Source organism: Hyla sarda, chromosome 6, assembly GCF_029499605.1.
Source record: "Hyla sarda isolate aHylSar1 chromosome 6, aHylSar1.hap1, whole genome shotgun sequence".
NCBI classification, from domain to species: domain Eukaryota; kingdom Metazoa; phylum Chordata; class Amphibia; order Anura; family Hylidae; genus Hyla; species Hyla sarda.
This window is the reverse complement of record NC_079194.1, coordinates 298,713,559-298,736,440: the sequence shown is the minus strand read 5'-3', so window position 1 is coordinate 298,736,440 and position 22,882 is coordinate 298,713,559.

The window sequence follows — 22,882 nt, the reverse complement described above, 5'->3', positions numbered from 1 at the left end:
AGGAAATTCAGCACAGGTAAGGAGGTTTAGCAAAAGGGAGGAGATTTAGCATAGTGAGGGGAAATTAACACAGGGGAGGAGGATCAGCACAGGGGAGGAGGATCAGCACAAGGGAGGAGGATCAGCACAGGGGAGGAAGATCAGCACAGGGGAGGAACATTAGTGCAGGGGAGGAAAATCAGCACAGTGGCGGAACATTAGTGCAGGGGAGGAGGATCAGCACAGGGGAGGAACATTAGTACAGGGCAGGAAAATCAGTACAAGGGAGGAAAATTAGTCCCGGGAGGAGGATCAGCACAGGGGAGGAACATTAGTGCAGGGGAGGAAAATCAGCACAGTGGCGGAACATTAGTGCAGGGGAGGAGGATCAGCACAGGGGAGGAACATTAGTACAGGGCAGGAAAATCAGTACAAGGGAGGAAAATTAGTCCCGGGAGGAGGATCAGCACAGGGGAGGAACATTAGTGCAGGGGAGGAGAATCAGCACAGGGAGGAGACGTTTACTCTGATGATCCAGGCAGGCTGTCACAGTGCACACAGGGCTGGGGAATACAGAGCCACTTAATTTACATAATTACAAAACCAGGAATAAGGAAAGAACCAGGAAACGGTAAAGACCATTGTCATCAGTGTCACCTCCACCACAAGCCTATAGGAACATGTAAGTATGGATGATGCTGATGACAGATTCCTTTATCCGACATTAATAATAAACTGTCAAGATATCTAATTCCACATGAAATATTCTGCATAAGAGGCAAGTATATGTTCTCACTCCGCCAGCTGAAGATTTCTCATACACAAAGGATAAGTCTTAGAGAACCAGAAGGGAGGTCCTCTAGCATAAGAGCTTTACGAAGAATTGACATGTAAGCCGATCCATGGCCTATCGGACAAATGCAGGTGTTCAGCGACCATGTGGGTTTCCCGAGAACGGGCAATGAAGTCATGGTGGGATTTCAAGTAATGAAAAATGGCATGCCTCTTATCTACATCCGCCATGCCTCTCACCCTCCGAGAAAGAACATTTACATCATGTACCATGACAGAACATATATAAAGAAATGAAGGTGGGGAAGGTCAAGGTCAATTAGAACCTTATTGAGACAGGAGAGAGGTAGAAACATTCTAGGGAAAAATAAATAATTAAACTGAGCAGGAAACGTATATCGGTGTAGTAGAGCGACCAGTACCCAGGTAGTTATGCCAACTATGCCAAACTGGAGTGCTAACATTAAAGGGGTATTCCAGCGCAAAATAATTTATCCACTATCCAAAGAATAGAAGATAAGTTATAGATCGCAGGGGGGGTCCGAGCGCTGGCCACCCCCCCCCCCCCCCCCGGGATCTGCTGTACGGGGCCGCAGCAGTCTGCAGGAAGTGAAGTTTCGTCCCCAGCAGAAAGCTGCGGCAGACGCGCCCCCTCCATGTATCTCTATGTCGGCCACCACGTCATGCGGGGATGGAACGCCCCCTTTCCAGGAGATCCTTGGGGCCCTAGCGCTCGGACACCCCACAATCTATAACTTATCCCTTATGCTTTGGATTGGGGATAAGTTATATTGCACTACAGATCTCATTTAAAGGGGTATTCCATAAAAAATATATATCATAACACCTGGCTCCAGAATGTTAAACAGATTTGTAAATTACTTCAATTAGAAAATCTTAATCCTACCAGTACTTATTAGCTGCTCAAGTTGAGTTGTTCTTTTCTGTCTGACCACAGTGCTCTCTGCTGGAACCTCTTTCTGTCTCAGGAACTGTCCAGAGAAGAAGAGGTTTGCTATGGGGATTTGCTGCTACTCTGGACAGTTCCTGAGACAGACAGAGGTGTCAGCAGAGAGCACTGTGGTAAGACAGAAAAGAACAACTCAACTTCAGCAGCTGATAAGTACTGGTGAAAGTAAGATTTTTTCTTTAAATAGAAGTAATTTACAAATCTTTTTATCTTTCTGGAGCCAGTTGAAATGAAATGTTTTTTTCTTTTCTTCATGGAATCCCCCTTTATTGCTCCTCAAAAGTAGATCAATGTGCATTCACACTTGGTCAGTGCAAAGAAACACATTAGTGGAATTTTTAAGGCTAGGATTATGGATGACCTATCCTCAGGTCCTCAGGATAGGCAATCAATCACTGATCGGCAGGGTGTTGTTAACCAGATATCCAGCCGATCTGTTGTTCAAGGCCCGCACTACATAGTCAGCTGTGATGTGGCGTGTTTGTCACTTTGCACTGGCTCAGCCAGAGTCCCACAAGGAGTCCAGTGGAAGCAGAAGAGCACTTTTCCAACTTCTCTTTTCTGACTGAAGACTTATCTCTCTTTTGGAGCAGGAATACATGTTTTGAATAGAAAACCCTCCAGCATGGTCTGAAGACAACTTCTGGGTGCATATTATTTTGCATATTTACCAATACAGATTGTCTGGCAGAACCATGGTTAACCAATCAGCAGGTTTGCTGTCAGGGAAAAACTGGATCGACTGGACTGGATCGAGTCAGGTCTAGCCAGGACTTCACTGACAGCCAGGACTACACTGACTACAGTCTGCAGTGATTGGTTCTAGCCCTCCCCTTGGACTAGGGGACTCCTCCTACAGTACTTTCTAGAGGCTGCGGGAGGATCTGGATTATGTGACCTGCTTCTCATTCACCTTACTTATTCTTCACCAGAGGTGGCAGCATAGAGCATCGTTAACTATTGCACAACTATTTAAGTCAGTATATGAACATGTTTAACAGTATATATAAATCAATAGAGTTAAAGGGGTATTCCGGGCAAAATATTTTTATCCCCTATCCAAAGGATAGGGGATAAGGTGTCTGATCGCGGGGGGCCTGCTGCTGAGACCCCCTGCGATCTCCCTGCAGCATTCTACGTGGGTGCTGAATCTCCAGTTTCGGAAACCTCCCGTTTTCCGGGACTGGGGACGTGATGTCACACCACGCCCCCTCCATTCATGTCTATGGGAGGGGGAGTGACGGCCGTCACGCCCCCTCCCATAGAAATGAATGGATGGGGCGTGGCGTGACATCACGTCCCCAGTCCCGGAAGTTTCCGAAACTAGATTCAGCACCCGCATAGAATGTGGGTGCTGCAGGGAGAACGCAGGGGGTCTCAGCAGCAGGCCCCCGCGATCAGACAGGGGATAAAATGTTTTTGCCTGGAATACCCCTTTAAACATGTGTACACTCACAGTACAGGATGATACAGACGGAGGTAAATCTACTGCCGCACTACGACCTATATTCCACAGCAGCCGGTAGATCGGGTACCGGGATACTACAATTGTCAATGGCTCAGGTTTGATATATTTGCAGGCAATATATATATATATATATATATATATATATATATATATATATATATGATGTTGGAGCCATGAGAAATGAGAAGAGTGAATTATTAGTAAATATTTTGCCCATTAATAAATGAGATGAGGTAATTAGAGGGGAGGTCTACAATTATCTCATTCTGATAAATAATGAGGCTGCCATTAAGTTTGTGAACCTGCCATAATGTTCTCCTCCCCCTCTTGAGCTCGAGGAGTTCTCGGAGCTTTTTAATTATTAACTTAAATGAAGCGAAGTGTCATCTCTATATAACATTTAAGTGTAATTACATGTGCGGTGATTATGGGAACCTGCTGCACAATTAATACATTATCCTGTCCATGTTGTTCAATCTGATGAGAGTTAATTATGATTCTGAACTAAAAACGTCTGTCATAGAAACACTAAAGATTCTTAACATATTTATGGCAAAAGTGCGGAAGTCTGCCGTAATCATAAAGGAGGATCCTAGCCAAAATACTACAACCCGCCAGTGAGATCTGACCAGACCCGCATGGTAGAGATAGGAGCTAATAGGTTCATATCATTTCTTCTGCATGACTTTCTTTGGAGTTTCCCTGAGAAGAAAATTGACTCCTGTACTATATAAGGGATCAGCATATAGAATCTATTACATTATCTATCTAATATCTATCTATCTATCTCAGTTTTAATGTATTTAGCGTAGCGTATTGTTAGCGTAGTCTTAGAGTAGTGAGCACAGCGTAGTCTTAGAGTAGTTAGCGTAGTGTAGTGTTAGTCCAGTTCTAGCATAGTTGGCGTAGTTGTACACAGGTGTAGTGTAGCTAACTTAGTTTTACAGGCAGATAAATTCTCATTTCAGATACGTGAATGCGGAGGACTACATCGGAATCGGTGGACTACGACGATGACCTGCATTTTTTCTTTTCTTTTAATAAAATGGTTAACGAGGGCTGTAGGGGAATGTTTTTCCTAATAAAAATGTTTTAACTTGTGTGTGCTTTTTTTTAAATTACTTTACAGGCTTAGTAGTGGAAGCCATCTTGTAGACGGAGTCCATTACGTGAATGCGGAGGACTACATCGGAATCGGTGGACTACGACGATGACCTGCATTTTTTCTTTTCTTTTAATAAAATGGTTAACGAGGGCTGTAGGGGAATGTTTTTCCTAATAAAAATGTTTTAACTTGTGTGTGCTTTTTTTTAAATTACTTTACAGGCTTAGTAGTGGAAGCCATCTTGTAGACGGAGTCCATTACGTGAATGCGGAGGACTACATCGGAATCGGTGGACTACGACGATGACCTGCATTTTTTCTTTTCTTTTAATAAAATGGTTAACGAGGGCTGTAGGGGAATGTTTTTCCTAAAAATGTTTTAACTTGTGTGTGCTTTTTTTTAAATTACTTTACAGGCTTAGTAGTGGAAGCCGTCTTGTAGACGGAGTCCATTACTAAGTCGGGGCTTAGCGTTAGCCCCAAAAACCGCTAGCGCCAACCCCCAATTATTACCCCGGTACCCACAGCCACAGGGGTATCGGGAAGAGCCGATACCAACAGACCCAGAGCGCCAAATATGGCGCTCTTGGGCCTAGGCGGTAACAGGCTGGCGTTCTTTAGGCTGGGGAGGTCCAGTAACGATGGTCCTCGCCCACCCTGGTAACGTCAGGCTGTTGCTGTTTGGTTGGTATTTGGCTGAAAATGAAAAGACGGAGAACCACACATGATTAAAAAAAAAGGGTGGGGGGTCCCCGTCTTTTCAATTTCAGGCAAATACCAACCAAACAGCAACAGCCTGACGTTACCTGGGTGGGCGAGGACCATTGTTACTGGCCCTCCCCAGCCTAAATAAAGCCAGCCTGTTACCGCCTAGGCCCAAGAGCGCCATATTTGGCACTCTGGGCCTGTTGGTATCGGCTCTTCCCGGTACCCCTGTGGCTGTGGGTAACGGGGTAATAATTGGGGGTTAGCGCTAGCTGTTTTTGGGGCTAACGCTAAGCCCCGACTTAGTAATGGACTCCGTCTACAAGACGGCTACCACTACTAAGCCTGTAAAGCCTGCTACTTTTGCAAAACTACAACTTCCAACTAGAAACTTTACTTTATTACTAAGCTAAGCTACACCCCACACTAAACTATCTAAACTACGATTTATCTGCCTGTAAAACTAAGTTAGCTAAACTACACCCGTGTACAACTACGCCAACTATGCTAGAACTGGACTAACACTACACTACGCTAACTACTCTAAGACTACGCTGCGCTCACTACTCTAAGACTACGCTAACAATTCGCTACACTAAATACGCTAAAACTGTGCTAACACTACGCTATGCTAAATACACTAAAACTGTGCTAACGCTACACTACACTAAATACATTAAAACTATGCTAACACTACACTACGCTAAATACACTAAAACTGTGCTTAAACTAAGCTACGCTAAATACGCTAAAACTGCGCTACCACTACACTACGCTAAATACACTAAAACTGTGCTTAAACTAAGCTACGCTAAATACGCTAAAACTGCGCTACCACTACACTACGCTAAATACACTAAAACTGCGCTAACACTACACTACGCTAAATACACTAAAACTACGCTAACACTACATTACACTAAAAGTGCGTTAACACTACACTACGCTAAATGTACGCTACGCTAAAAATGTAATACTGCGCCAACATTGAACTAAAGCTACGCTAAAATTGAGCTAACACTACGCTACGCTAACTATGCTTAAATCGCGCTAACACTACTTTATACCTGTGTAAAACTACAACTTCCAGCATGCCTGGGCAGCCTTTAGCTGTCTAGGCATGCTGGGAGTTGTGGTCCTTTCACTGCACTACAACTCCCAGCATCACCGCACAATCTTCAGCTGTCTGGGCATGCTGGGAGTTGTGGGCCCTTCCCTGCACTACAACTCCCAGCATGCCCGGGCAGCCTTCAGCTGTCAGGGCATGCTGGGAGTTGTGGGCCCGTCCCTGCACTACAACTCCCAGCATGCCCGGGCAGCCTTCAGCTGTCTGGGCATGCTGGGAGTTGTGGGCCCTTCCCTGCACTACAACTCCCAGCATGCCCGGGCAGCCTTCAGCTGTCAGGGCATGCTGGGAGTTGTGGGCCCTTCACTGCACTACAACTCCCAGCATCACCGCGCAGCCTTCAGCTGTCTGGGCATGCTGGGAGTTGGGGTGCCTTCACTGCACTACAACTCCCAGCATCACCGCGCAGCCTTTAGCTGTCTGGGCATGCTGGGAGTTGTGGGCCCTTCCCTGCACTACAACTCCCAGCATGCCCGGGCAGCCTTCAGCTGTCTGGCCATGCTGGGAGTTGTGGTGCCTTCACTGCACTACAACTCCCAGCATCACCTTGCAGCCTTCAGCTGTCTGGGCATGCTGGGAGTTGTGGGCCCTTCCCTGCACTACAACTCCCAGCATGCCCGGGCAGCCTTCAGATGTCTGGGCATGCTGGGAGTTGTGGTGCCTTCACTGCACTACAACTCCCAGCATCACCTTGCAGCCTTCAGCTGTCTGGGCATGCTGGGAGTTGTGGGCCCTTCAATGCACTACAACTCCCAGCATGCTCGGGCAGTCTTCAGCTGTCTGGGCATGCTGGAAGTTGAGGGCCCTTCCCTGCACTACAACTCCCAGCATGCCCGGGCATGCTGGGAGTTGCAGTCTCTTTCAAACTAATCCTAAACTATGCTACACTAAAAGTAAATCTATGCTACCTACCTAGGCATGCGCAGTACTCGCTGCGTCCGAAACCCTTTAAATCTGTTTCTCGTTCCCTGAGCTAACAGGGAGCAGGGAACAGAGCCGCGGGCGGGGTGGATGGCTCGCGCAGGCGGGGACACATAACACTGCTAGTGGGCACAGGGGTCCCATTAGCGGTGAATAGTGATCGCGCTGGCGAGTGACACTGACTGTCAGCATGTGCGAGGGGCACACAAGCCCAAAGGCGCAGCGGGGAGGACACAGTAAGGGGATTGACTTCTGTGGCTCCATTCTGCTCTCGGAATCGGGCCACAGACGCCATAAGAGCTCCGTGCAGCTTCGGGCTATCACAGGGAGACTGCCGTGAGCTGTGATGCCTGATGGTTAAATATGTCACGTGACACTCACACACCCCCCCCAGCCCCCGCAGTAACCAATGGTTGGGGGGGTGGTGTGCGAGTGTCAGCCTATAGAATGTAATGGAGGCGGAAAACTGCTGAGTCACTCCATCACAATCTATGGCAAATCACAATCTACGGCACTGCACCGGCATACAGGTGCACTTCTACCTTTTTTTGTCTATCTATCTATCTCATATCTAATATCTATCTATCTATCTCATATCTATCTATCTATCTATCTATCTCATATCTATCAATCTATCTATCTCATATCTATCAATCTATCTATCTCATATCTATCTTCTATCTATCAATTTATCTCATATCTATCTATCTATCTCATATCTATCTATCTATCTCATATCTATCTATCTATCTATCTATCTATCTCATATCTATCATCTATCTATCTATCTATCTATCTCATATCTATCTATCTATATCTATCTATCTCATATCTATCTCATATCTATGTATCTATCTATCTATCTCATATCTATCTATCTCATATCTATCTATCTCATATCTATCATCTATCTATCTATCTATCTATCTCATATCTATCTATCTATCTATCTATCTATCTATCTTATATCTATTTATCTCATATCTATCTATCTCATATCTATCATCTATCTATCTCATATCTATCTATCTATCTATCTCATATCTATCTATCTATCTCATATCTATCTATCTATCTATCTCATATCTATCTATCTATCTATCTATCTATCTATCTATCTATCTATCTCATATCTATCTATCTATCTAACTATCTATCTATCTATCTATCTTTCTATCTATCTCATCTCTATCTCATATCTATCTATCTATCTATCTATCTCATATCTATCTATCTATCTAACTATCTATCTATCTATCTATCTTTCTATCTATCTCATCTCTATCTCATATCTTATGTATCTGTCTATAACTTTCTCCGGAATCTTTAGCACTCCCTTCATCATTCTGTATTTTATAAATGATGATATATTTACAGATTTTAATACATCCAAGGACACACATTTTCATTACACGTTGTCAATAGGAATAGGAATGCCAAATCATCTAGCAAAGTAAAGAAAATAAACTCCCAATGATTAAATCTCAACATATTTGGTTTTGTTTAAATGAGGTTGTCAATCATCAGACATCAAAACATCTCTGGAATATGAAATCACCGGATGGTCCTGGTGCCGAATGTTTATTGGAAATGCTGGTAAATGTCAATGAAAAGATAATAATAGTACAACGAGTCCTAGCAAAGAAGTCTATTGGGTTCATGGGGAAAAATCGTTATGGCTGGAAAATAGATTTGTCAAAAAAAAAAAAATAATAATAATAATAATTATATATATATATATATATATATATATATATATATATATATATGCAGCTAAAATAGAAAAAATAAAAAAAATCTAGTTTTTCCCCCCTCATTCTGCCCTCAATCCCCCATAAGAACAGTGAAAACTGAATTTTAGAATTTTTTGCAAATTTATTGAAAAAGTAAAAATGAAATATTGCATGGGCATAAGTATTCAGACCCTTTGGTATGACACTTGATATTTAGCTCTGGCTCCTCCCATTTCTCCTGATAATCTATAAGATGTTTCTCCACCCTGATTCAAGTCACCTGAGGCAAATTCATCTAAATAGACACCCCCCTGTCTATATAAGGTCTCACAGCTAACACCCCCCTGTCTATATAAGGTCTCACAGCTGACACCCCCTGTCTATATAAGGTCTCACAGCTAACACCTCCCTGTCTATATAAGGTCTCACAGCTAACACCTCCCTGTCTATATAAGGTCTCACAGCTGACACCCCCTGTCTATATAAGGTCTCACAGCTAACACCTCCCTGTCTATATAAGGTCTCACAGCTGACACCCCCTGTCTATATAAGGTCTCACAGCTAACACCCCCTGTCTATATAAGGTCTCACAGCTGACACCCCCTGTCTATATAAGGTCTCACAGCTGACACCCCCTGTCTATATAAGGTCTCACAGCTGACACCCCCTGTCTATATAAGGTCTCACAGCTAACACCCCCCTGTCTATATAGTGTCTCACAGCTGACACCCCCCGTCTATATAATGTCTCACAGCTGACACCCCCTGTCTATATAAGGTCTCACAGCTAACACCCCCCTGTCTATATAAGGTCTTACAGCTGACACCCCCTGTCTATATAAGGTCTCACAGCTGACACCCCCTGTCTATATAAGGTCTCACAGCTAACACCCCCTGTCTATATAATGTCTCACAGCTGACACCCCCCGTCTATATAATGTCTCACAGCTGACACCCCCCTGTCTATATAAGGTCTCACAGCTGACACCCTCCTGTCTATATAAGGTCTCACAGCTGACACCCCCTGTCTATATAATGTCTCACAGCTGACACCCCCTGTCTATATAAGGTCTCACAGCTGACACCCCCTGTCTATATAATGTCTCACAGCTGACACCCCCTGTCTATATAAGGTCACACAGCTGACACCCTCCTGTCTATATAAGGTCTCACAGCTGACACTCCCTGTCTATATAATGTCTCACAGCTGACACCCTCCTGTCTATATAATGTCTCACAGCTTACACCCTCCTGTCTATATAATGTCTCACAGCTGACACCCCCTGTCTATATCAGATCTCACAGCTGACATCCCCCTGTCTATATAAGGTCTCACAGCTGACACCCCCCTGTCTATGTAAGGTCTCACAGCTGACCCCCCTGTCTATATAAGGTCTCACAGCTGACACCCTCCTGTCTATATAAGTTTTCACAGCTGACACCCTCCTGTCTATATAAGGTCTCACAGCTGACACCCCCTGTCTATATAAGGTCTCACAACTGACACTCCCTGTCTATATAAGATCTCACAGCTGACACCCCCCTGTCTATATAAGATCTCATAGCTGACACCCCCCTGTCTATATAAGGTCTCACAGCTGACACCCCCTGTCTATATAAGGTCTCACAGCTGACACCCCCTGTCTATATAAGATCTCACAGTTGACAATCCACTGTCTATATAAGGTCTCACAGTTGACAACCCCCTGTCCATATAAGGTCTCACAGCTGACACCCTCCTGTCTATATAAGGTCTCACAGCTGACACCCCCCCTGTCTATATAAGGTCTCACAGTTGACAACCCCCTGTCTATATAAGGTCTTACAGCTGACACCCCCTGTCTACATAATGTCTCACAGCTGACACCCCACCTGTCTATATAAGGTCTCACAGCTGACACCCCCTGTCTATATACGGTCTCACAGCTGACACCCCCTGTCTATATAAGATCTCAAAGCTGACACCCCCCTGTCTATAAAATGTCTCACAGTTGACAACCCCCTGTCTATATAAGGTCTTACAGCTGACACCCCCTGTCTATATAAGGTCTCACAGCTGACACCCCCTGTCTATATAAGGTCTCACAACTGACACCCCCTGTCTATATAAGGTCTCACAGCAGAAACACCCTGTCTATATAAGGTCTCACAGCTGACACCCTCCTGTCTATATAAGGTCTCACAGCTGACACCCTCCTGTCTATGTAATGTCTCACAGCTGAAAACCCCCTGTCTATATAAGGTCTCACAGCTGTCTATATAAGGTCTCACAGCTGACACCCCATGTCTATATAAGGTCTCACAGCAGAAACCCCCTGTCTATATAAGGTCTCACAGCTGACACCCTCCTGTCTATATAAGGTCTCACAGTTGATACCCTCCTGTCTATGTAATGTCTCACAGCTGAAAACCCCCTGTCTATATAAGGTCTCACAGCTGACATCCTCCTGTCTAAATAAGGTCTCACAGCTGACACCCCCTGTCTATATAAGATCTCACAGCTGACACCTCCGTCTATAAAATGTCTCACAGTTGACAACCCCCTGTATATATAAGGTCTTACAGCTGACACCCCCCTGTCTATATAAGATCTCACAGCTGACACCCCCCTGTCTATATAAGATCTCAGAGTTGACAACCCCATGTCTATATAAGGTCTCACAGATGACACCCCCTGTCTATATAAGGTCTTACAGTTGACACCCCCTGTCTATATAAGGTCTCACAGCTGACACCCCCCTGTCTATATAAGGTCTCACAGCTGACACCCCCCTGTCTATAAAATGTCTCACAGTTGACAACCCCCTGTCTATATAAGGTCTCACAGCTGTCTATATAAGGTCTCACAGCTGACACCCCCTGTCTATATAAGGTCTCACAGCTGTCTATATAAGGTCTCACAGCTGACACCCACTGTCTATATAAGATCTCACAGCTGACACCCCCTGTCTATATAAGGTCTCACAGCAGAAACCCCCTGTCTATATAAGGTCTCACAGCTGACACCCTCCTGTCTATGTAATGTCTCACAGCTGAAAAACCCCTGTCTATATAAGGTCTCACAGCTGACACCCTCCTGTCTAAATAAGGTCTCACAGCTGACACCCCCTGTCTATATAAGATCTCACAGCTGACACCCCCTGTCTATAAAATGTCTCACAGTTGACAACCCCCTGTCTATATAAGGTCTTACAGCTGACACCCCCTGTCTATATAAGGTCTCACAGCTGACACCCCCCTGTCTATATAAGGTCTCACAGCTGACACCCCCTGTCCATATAAGGTCTCACAGCTGACACCCCCTGTCTATATAAGTTCTCACAGCTGACACCCTCCTGTCTATATAAGGTCTAACAGCTGACACCCTCCTGTCTATGTAAGGTCTCACAGCTGAAAACCCCCTGTCTATATATGGTCTCACAGCTGACACCCTCCTGTCTATATAAGGTCTCACAGCTGACACCCCCTGTCTATATACGGTCTCACAGCTGACACCTCTTGTCTATATAAGGTCTCACAACTGACACTCCCCGGTCTATTTAAGGTCTCACAACTGACATCCCCCTGTCTATATAAGGTCTCACAGCTGACACTCTCCTGTCTATATAAGGTCTCACAGCTGACACTCCCCTGTCTATATAAGGTCTCACAGCTGACACCCTCCTGTCTATATAAGGTCTCACAGCTGACACCCTTCTGTCTATGTAGGGTCTCACAGCTGACACCCCCCATCTATATAAGGTCTCACAGCTGACACCCTTCTGTCTATGTAAGGTCTCACAGCTCAAAACCCCCCTGTCTATACAAGGTCTCACAGTTAACAATGCATATCAGAGGGAAAAAAACTAAAAATGAGGAGAAAGAACTGTCTGTAGAGCTCAGAGACAGGATTGTGTTTAAGCACAGATCTAGAGAATTGGATAAAAAAAATTGTGGTGCACTGGAAGTCCCCATGAGCACAGTAGCCTCTATAATTCCTACATGGTGGAGGTTTGGAACAACAATCTTCTTAGAAGTGACCACCCAATAAACTAAGTAATTGGAGGACCCCAGCAAGAGGGGTGACCAAGAACCCAATGGTCACTATGGGAGAGATTTATCAAAACTTGTGCAGAAGAAAAGTTTCCCAGTTGCCCCTAGCAACCAATCAGATCGCTTCTTGCCTTGTTAAAAATGAAAGAAGCGATCTGACTGGTTGCTATGGGCAACTGGGCAACTTTTCCTCTGCACAAGTTTCGATAAATCTCCCCCTATGACTTTAGGCAGAAGTTGAGATTTCAGTCTCAACATAAAGATTATATAGAGGTAAAATTCTGCTTCACTGATATGCTGCTGACAAAGAGGAATCTAAAAGTCTGAATTTTGGATCCATGTTTGAGCATTTCAGCTTCTGTAAGGGCTCTATAAAAGAAAGTTCTGACTACATGAGGTTTGTTCGTAGTCTGTAACCATGGATACTGATATGTCTTCAAAGTAACTTTATTTACAAAACTGTGTAAGAATCTTTTTTCAAAACCTCACCGAACATTATTTTACATACAATAAAATACCATGTTTTAATATTTTTCGTTGATATTGCCATCCCAACGGCGGGACCCCCATGATCAGACATCTTATCCCCTATGCTTTGGATAGGGGATAAGATGTCTAGGGGTGGAGTACCCCTTTAAGGGGAACCCAGAATGGCCGCTACACAATCTGCGGAGCCGTCTGTTTCAAGGTTCATTCACCAAGTTGCAGGTGTTGCGGCTCTGATTGGTAGGGGGTGTGGGGTATATGACCCAACCAATCAGATATTCATGGCCTTTCACGAGGATAATTGTCTCTAAAAATTAATGGAAAAAAATCCTTTATTTTTTTTTTTTTCCCAGAAAACAAGGAATGTTTTCCTCTTGAATCTTAAAACGATTTATTACATTGAGGGACTTAAAGGGGTATTCCAGGAAAAAATATTTTTTTTTATATATCAACTGGCTCCAGAAAGTTAAATAGATTTTGGAAATTACCTCTAAGTTGAGTTGTTCTTTTCTGTCTAAGTGCTCTCCAGAGTAGAAGCAAATCTCCATAGCAAACCTCTTCTACTCTGTGCAGTTCCCGAGACAAGCAGAGGTGTCAGCAGAGAGCACTGTTGTCAGACAGAAAAGAACAACTCAACTTCAGAAGCTGATAATTATTGGAAGGATTAAGATTATTTAATAGAAGTAATTTACAAATATGTTAAACTTTCTGGAGCCAGTTGATATTAAAAAAAAAAAAAAAAAAGTTTTTTTCTGGATAACCCCTTTAAGGATAACACCAGGAAACCAAAGGATATTGGATAAGAGTTTGACTGTGGGGGTCTGACAGCTGTTACCCTTGCAATCTCTTGTACTGGGTCCTCAATCTCACCTCCACAGTTTTAAAGGGGTTTTCCGGCTTTATACATAGGGGATAAGATGTATGATCGCCGCTGGGACCCTCCCCCCCCAGTCTCGGTACAGCATTCTGTGTTGCCTCCGAGAACCGAGATGTAACGTCATGACAACACTCTCTCCATTCATGCCTATGGGAGGGTGCGTGACAGCCGCCACGCCCCCTCCCATAGACATGAATGGAGGGGGCGTGGCATCACAATGGGCATGGGATATCATGTCTTGGAGGCAGCACCTGACACAGAATGACGGGGTATTCCCCGAGATCGCGGGGAGACCCCTGCGATCATACATCTTATGCCTATCCTTTGGATAGGGGACGAGATGTATAAAGCCGGAATACCCCTTTAAGTTTTTATGAAGCGGAGTACCCCTTTAAACATGTGATCAGTTGGAGATTTCTATGACCCAGGCCATTAGAGCAGATGCCATACCTGGCACGGGGTACCTGCGCAAGGCTTATTCTACGCCGCCATAAAATCAACGCACTGCGGCATATGGATGATTAACCACCGCCGTAAAGAGGCGTACCGGCAGTCATTAAGGGTTAAGGAGACAAGTTTTGGTGTTACAAGACGCTGGCAAACGTAAGGGATTAAAAGCACGTAATAAATTAGCAACTTACCGGGTTGTCACCGTCCTAATTGCTCCGATGAAGTGACTATTCTATCGGCTACGATTGTAGACGAATCCATATTTTTTGCTGAACATAAATATTCCCAGTGTGTTTAACCCTGGCGACTGGAAAGTGCCTTGAGGTGGGACTGTTTACAAACACATTAGAAATGAGAGATTTGCGCACAGCCTCATCTCGCTGCAACAAGAAACTCCAGGGAACGTCTAAATGATCCATTTAAACGGTTCTTGGGTGGATAAAAGCACTTGCTCTTTGGCCCCCATGCTTTGTAATGTACGTGAGGGATGTTTAAATGGATCGGTTAAACATATCCTGCCATGCTTTACTGCTTAATTGGATTTGAATGCGCTACATATTAAAAATGGTGCGAAGAACGGGAACTCTTTAACCTGTTCTTTCCATCGTCGCTTTTTAAAGGGTTTATCCAGGAAAAAAAAACTTTATATATATATATATATATATATATATATATATATATATATATATATATATATCTCAACTGGCTCCAGAAAGTTAAACAGATATGTAAATTACTTCTATTAAAAAATCTTAATCCTTTCAGTACTTATGAGCTTCTGAAGTTAAGGTTGTTCTTTTCTGTCTAATTGCTCTCTGATGACACATATCTCGGGAACCATCCAGTTTAGAAGAGGTTTGCTATGGGAATTGGCTTCTAAACTGGGCGGTTCCCGAGACACGTGTCATCAGAGAGCACTTAGACAGAAAAGAATAACCTTAACTTCAGAAGCTCATAAGTACTGAAAGGATTAAGATTTTTTAATAGAAGTAATTTACAAATCTGTTTAACTTTCTGGAGACAGTTGATATATATTTTAAAAAAAAAATAGTTTTTTCCTGGATAACCCCTTAGAAAAAAAAATAAAAAATATGGTATTTTAATTGAAGGTTTCAGTTATTACTATAAAATAAGGGTAAATATCTATTATTGAGTGCATAAAAAAAAAGATAAGAGTTTATGTTTAAAAATCTGAATTTAAAGGGGTATTCCAGTGGAAAACAAATGTTAGCAAAGTAACTGGTGCCAGAAAGTTATACAGATTTGTAAATTACTTCTATATAAAAATCTTAATCCTTCCAGTACTTATCAGCTGCTGCAGGCTCCAGAGGAAGTTGTGTGGTTCTTTCCAGTCTAAGCCACCTCTGTCCAGGTGTCAAGTATTGTCCAAATTAAAGGTAAGTCCCCATAGCAAACCTCTCCAGCTCTGGACAGTTCCTGAAACAGACAGAGGTGTCAGCAGAGAGCACTGTGATCAGACTGGAAAGAACTACACAACTTCTTGTGAAGCATACAGCAGCTGATGAGTACTGGAAAAATTAAGATTTTTAAATAGAAGTAATTTACAAATCTTTATAACTTTCTGGAGCCAACTGATTTGAAAACATATGTTTATCACCGGAGTACCCCTTTAAGGATATGAAATTTAGAGCTGTTGTCAAAGCCCCCACTCACATGCAAGTAGCTGAGCTGATGTCTGCTGAGCTGATTTCGCCTGAAGAGTGAACAAGTTAATTCTTTTAGCAGCAAATTTTAGTGGTGGAGCATCAATTGCTGAGGGCCAAAGTGTTCCCCAGCCTAATAGAAATACCATTAATAAATCAATTACTACTTATTCCTTTCTCCCTTCCTTTCTTCTTCTCTTCCTTATACATTCCTTCCTTCTTACTTCCTTTCTTCCTCCCATCTTTCCATTCCTTCTTTTCACCTCCTATCCTCTTTTCCTTCACTCTATTCTTTCTTTCCCTTCTCCTTCTTTCATTCCTACCTTCCTTCTCTCTTTCTTTCTTTAATTCCTTCCTTTCCTTCCTTCTTTCATTCTTTCCTTTCTTTCTTTCTTTCTTTCTTTCCTTCCGTCCTTCCTTCTTTCCTTCCTTCCTTCCTTCCTTTCTTTCTTTCTTTCTTTCTTTATTTCTTTCTTTATTTCCTTCCTTACTTCTTTTTGCTTTTTCTTTCTTTATTTCTTTCCTTCCTTCTTTCCTCCCTCCCTTCCTTTTTCTTTCTTTCTTTCTTTCTTTCCTTCCTTTCCTTCCTTCCTTCCTTCCTTCTTTCCTTTCTTTCTTTCTTTCCTTCCTTTCTTTCTTTCCTTCCTTCCTTCCTTCCTTCCTTTCCTTCCTTCCTTCCTTCCTTCCTTCCTTTCCTTCCTTCCTTTCATTCCTTCCTTCTTTCCTTTCTTTCTTTCCTTCCTTTTTTCCTTCCTTCCTTTCTTTTTCTTTCTTTCTTTCTTTCTTTCTTTCTTTCTTTATTTCCTTTCTTTCTTTCTTTCTTTCCTTCCTTCCTTCCTTCCTTCCTTTCCTTCCTTCCTTTCTTTCCTTCCTTCCTTCCTTCCTTCCTTTCCTTCCTTCCTTCCTTCTTTCCTTTCTTTCCTTCATTTTTTCCTTCCTTCCTTCCTTCCTTCCTTTCTTTTTCTTTCTTTCCCTTCTTCCTTCCTTCTTCCCTTTCTTCCTCCCTCCTTTCTTTCCACTCCTTCCTTATATTGTACCTATCTGACCTTCCTCCCTCCCTTCTTATCTTTAATTTTTCATTCATTCCTTTCTTGTTTCCTCCTAACTCCCTCCCTTCATTCCTTCCTTCCATCCTTCCTCTTTTCCTTTCTTTCTTTCTTTCTTCCTTCCTTCCTTTGTTTCTTTCTTTCTCCCCATCCATCTTTTCTTTCATTCATTCATTCCTACTTTCCTTCCTTTCTTCCTCTCTTTATTCCTTCCTTCCCTTTTTCCTCCCTTGCATTATTTTTAACTCTTCTTTCTTCTTTTACATCGCTTAATTTCTACATTATTTTCCCATCTTCCCTTTTTACCTTCCTTCCTCCCTTCTGCCACTTTAATCATTTATAATCTTATAATTATTATTCTTATAATAAAAATAAAAGTAGCTGCAGAATTTAATAAAACAGAAATAGTACTAATAATTGTAGATATAGAGGAGAAGAAGGAGACGTAGGAGTAATAGAAGCAATGCAATCAGTCGCTGTAATAGCGGTAGAAATAGTCGTGTGTTGTGTAACATTTGTTCTATTAATGTTATTTTGGAAGAATTCTGACTATAGATATTGGATTTACGGGTCATGTGTTGTTCATTTGTTTCTGTATCCTCTCTTATTGTATTCTTTGTCAACTAAAGAAAATAACGGGTCAGACAGAGGACATAAAAGAGGTAAACAACAGCAGCGGACACAGCAAACTTTATCTTATCTGACCTCAGTACTTGGAGAGTTGTATCTAGGATACAAGGTTTAATAAGGATAAAAACATGTGGATGTCTCTATTTAAAGAAGGAAGACTCTTTCCTCCATTGTCTATACATACTTGACATAAATCATAAGGAGCAGGGAGGATGAGGGGGACGGACATCACTTATATCAAAAGGGACACAGTGTTACTGACTTTATTACTTTGACTACAACATAAGGGCAATATTTCAGTTGCTGGTTGTTACTTGTTGTTATTTTTGTTATTGTTGTTGACCTAGCAATACACAACCTTGCTGAGGCCTCAGGCAACAGGTGTAGAAGACTCATCTAGGGAGTGCCTGGCTGGGATTGGAGTGTGATCAATTAATGAGCACACTATGTCTCTATAAGATTCAGCCATTGCTCTTGCTTGGACCCTAGAGGACAGAGCAGGAACTGCAGCAGGATATACTCCAGAAGAGATTATTATTATTATTACTATTATTATTATTACTATTATTACTATTATTATTATTATTATTATTATTACTATTATTATTACTATTATTATTATTATTATTACTATTATTATTATTATCATTATTATTATTATTATTATTACTATTACTATTACTATTATTATTATTATTATTATTATTTTTACTATTATTATTATTATTATTTTTACTATTATTATTATTATTATTATTATTATTATTATTATTATTGTTGTTGTTGTTGTGGTACACACAGCAGAAATCAACATAAAAGAGATGTATGGACCCCCCCAGATCAGGCTTTATCCAGAACAAATATAAAAGTTTGATGGTAGAATAAAAAACTTCACGGTCCATTTAGTCTACTCTTATATTATTGTTTTTGTATTGTATTTTAGGATAGATATATGTTTATCTCGGTCAGGATTATTTTCACTTATGGTAGATTTACCAATCACATCTGTCAGTATTTTGTTTCAAACATCTACCACTCTTTGCTCCAACCTCCGATCGTGCCCGTTGTGCTTGTGTTTATATTCTTATTTAACCCCTTAAAGGCACAGCCTATTTCATTTTTGTTTTTCCCTCCTTGCCATTTAAGCGCTAAGAGCCATAACTCTTTTATTTTTCCATCTTCAAACCCATATGAGGGCTTGTTTTTTTGGGAGACTAATCGTACTTTGCAATGACATCACTTATTTTACCATAAAATTTATGGCAAAAAAATACATTTTTTTTTTATTTGTGTGGGAAGGTTGAAAAGAAAATTGCAATTTTGGACAATACGGAGGGTTTTGTTTTTACGCTGCACGCTTACGTTACAGTAAAAAGTACACTCTTTTTATTGTGTGGGTTAATACGATTAAATGACACCCATGTTTACATGCTTTCTATAAAAAGACTACTTAAAAAAACCTCAAACTTTATTTTTACAAAATAATGGCAAAATAATGGCGGACATTGGCGACCATTGTAGTTCCATTGGAATTCCTGCATAGGTTTTTTCCGTAACACTGCACTTTCTGCTTCTGTGTGACTGCTTGACTAACATTGTAGTAACAGTGGTGATAGTAATAATATTCGATTTTATTACTTTTACTATTTAAAGGGTTACTCTACCATTAGACATCTTATCCCTTATCCAAAGGAAAGGGGATAAGATGTCTGATTGCGGGGGGGTCATTGCTGGGACCCCCTGCGATCTCCGGTGTGGCATCCCAGTCATCCAGTGCACTGAGCGAACTCCGCTCCGTGCCGGATGACGGGTGACCACAGCCTTCACGCCCCCTCCCATAGATGAGAATGGAGGGGGCGTGGCATGACGTCACAAACACATTCCATGTTCAGAACGCTGCGGCGCCGGCCCGGCCCGTAGATCGCGGGGGGTCCCAATGGCCAGACCCCTGCAATCAGACATCTTATCCCCATTCTTTGGATAGGGGATAAGATGTCTTGGGGTGGAGTATTCCTTTAAATTGGATTACTTTTAGCTACAGGTATAACTGCACATACATTTGAGTCTTCTTTTACCTGCAATGTACTGCATGACTCTGAAAATCTGGGAGTTTTATTGGTTGTTGGTAAAAAGACTTTCCTAATGTTATTCAGTGGTCCCTCAACATACGATGGTAATCCGTTCCAAATGGACCATCGTTTGTTGAAACCATCGTATGTTGAGGGATCCGTGCAATGTAAAGTATAGGACAGTGGTCTACAACCTGCGGACCTCCAGATGTTGCAAAACTACAACACCCAGCAAGCCCGGACAGCCGTTGGCTGTCCGGGCATGCTGGGTGTTGTAGTTTTGCAATATCTGGAGGTCTGCAGGTTGTAGAACACTGCTAGAGGAAGTTGTACTCACCTGTCCCCGCCGCTCCGGACCATCACCGCTCGTCACCGCTGCACGGGATGTTGCCGTCCATCACTGTCGCCGTGTCCCCGGGGTGTCCCCGACGCTCCGGCAAGGCCTCTGCTTCCCCGGCATCCTCGCTCTCCATCGCCGCCATCACGTCGCTACGCACGCCGCTCCTATTGGATGACGACGTGATCACGACGTGATGACGACAATGGAGACCGCCGACGATGCAGGGGATCCCGAAGAGGACGCGGCGGAGCCCGAGGACAGGTAAGTGATCGTCAGCAAACGGCTATCCGGTGGCAGGTGAAGCAGTCTGCGCTGCCGGATAGCCGTTTATGCGATGGCCCCGACATACAAAAGCATTGTATGCTGATGCTGCCTTCAACATGCGATGACCTCTGAGAGGTCATCATATGTTGAAATGATCGTATGTCGGGGCCATCGTAGGTCCGAGGGGTCACTGTAATTACATTATATTTACATTACGTTATATTTACATTACATTATATTTACATTACAATCACAGCTCCGGCGCCCGTTTTCCATCCCCCCCCCCCCCCCCCCCCCCTCCATAGTATTTTCATACTAAGCATTCACTGTAATTATTATTATGGATTTTTTCTTTTTTTTTTCTTTTTTTTATGCGAAAAAGGTGCATATATTGCTTTCTATGACATGTTTCAGATGCCCTGATGATAAGGTTCAACGATTGTTGAATTAATTGAATTATGTTTTGCTTAGTAAGAGGCGTCATTTCAAGGTTGAAATATAGTCTATTTTCCTGAAATACTATACACACATCCAACGCATGTAGAGTCGCAACGTTTTGTAGGTGTCACTTAGTTGTTGAGTAGATGAATACGTATAGCTGGGTATGAGGAGATGCCCAATCACCCTTCCCTTTGTTTTGTTAACTGGGGGTTAAATTATTCGATTGGTTGAGTTTTGGACTACAGAATAATCTCATAGAGTGGAAGCATTTCCAAAATGTCCAATGATTTGACCATTGATTTCCAATGATTTGACCATTTTTCCAGAAAAACTTTCAAAACTGTAACAATTTAGACTTTTGGGATGTACTTTAACTTTTTTTTTCCAAAGTGTACCTGTCATATCAAAGAAATAAAAGAATGCTTCTATATGATACTCACTGGGTCATGATGATTCTTTACATGTCATTTTTATGTGTCTAGCTTCTGTATTTCTCTCACAAATCCCTTCGTTTTGCTGCTCCCTTATTCTGACATCCACTGCTCAGGAAGGGGCATGTCCGAGGCAAGCACTTAGCCTGCCCTCACTCACCATGCATTCACTTCCACCCTGAGTCTGCTGTGCTGGGTCTCTTCTTCCAATCACTGCAGGCTGCTCAGTAACCCCCTCCTCTCTGTTTTCATGCTGTAGTCTGATAGGACAGGAGTGAGTGCAGAGGAGTATTAGTCCTGCCCTCACTTACTGAACCCCTGGTGACCCACTGGTGGTCTTTTTTTTTTTTTTTTATAAGCCATGATTTCATTTTTAATGAAGTAAATTAGAAAGGTTAAAGGGTTACTCCGCTCCCAGCATCCGGAACGTAATGTTCTGAATGGTGGGTGCGGGCTTCCTTGTTCACGCCCGCCCCATCATAACATCACATCCCCGCCCTGTGATGTCACGCTCCGCCCTGCAATGCAAGTTTATGGGAGGGGACGTGATGGCCTTCACGGGGGATGTCACGGGGCGGGATGTCACGTTGCTTTCCGGACATTGGGGAGCGGAGTACCTCTTTAAATGGGCACTGTCACCAACTTTATTTTTTGATATGTTGTAGTACTTATGTACTACAACATATCTCTAATATACTTTTATTATTATTTTTTTTCATTAAAAAGGTTTAATTTACATTTAAAAACCGGCTACTGAAAAAGGACTGATTTTGGAGTGGCAATCAGTCCTTTTTCAGTTAGGCTGCACTCGCTCCCTGCCTGTCAATCAGACAGGCGGGAGCAAGCGCATTGGCTCCCCGGCCACTCCTCCCGTACATCGCCACCGCCGCCTCGTTGCCGCCGCTGTCCCTGCACGCCCGCTGCCGGACTCTGCAGTAACTGCAAGTGTAATGAGGGAATGGGGTATGCGGGGTATGCGGGGCGGGGTATGCGGGGTATGCGGGGCGGGGTATGCGGGGCGGGGCGGGGGGTGGCGGGTTGGGGGGGGAGGAGTGAACGGGCTAGTGCCGTAGCCGGGGGGGGGGGAACGGGCAAGAAAAAAAAAGAAAAATAGGATGGTGGGAGCTACCCTTTAATGTTTTGCCACGATGACAGTGCCCTGGAGACAAGTTATAAATGGATTATCTTTTTTTACAAGCATCTAATGTCTCCACCATCTCCGATCTGTCCCATAAACTGTTCTGACCATCCATTTGTAGTTCCACTAACATCGGCCAACTTTACTCAAAAATAATAATAATAATAATAATAATAATAATAATAATTATTATTATTATTATTATTATTATTATTAT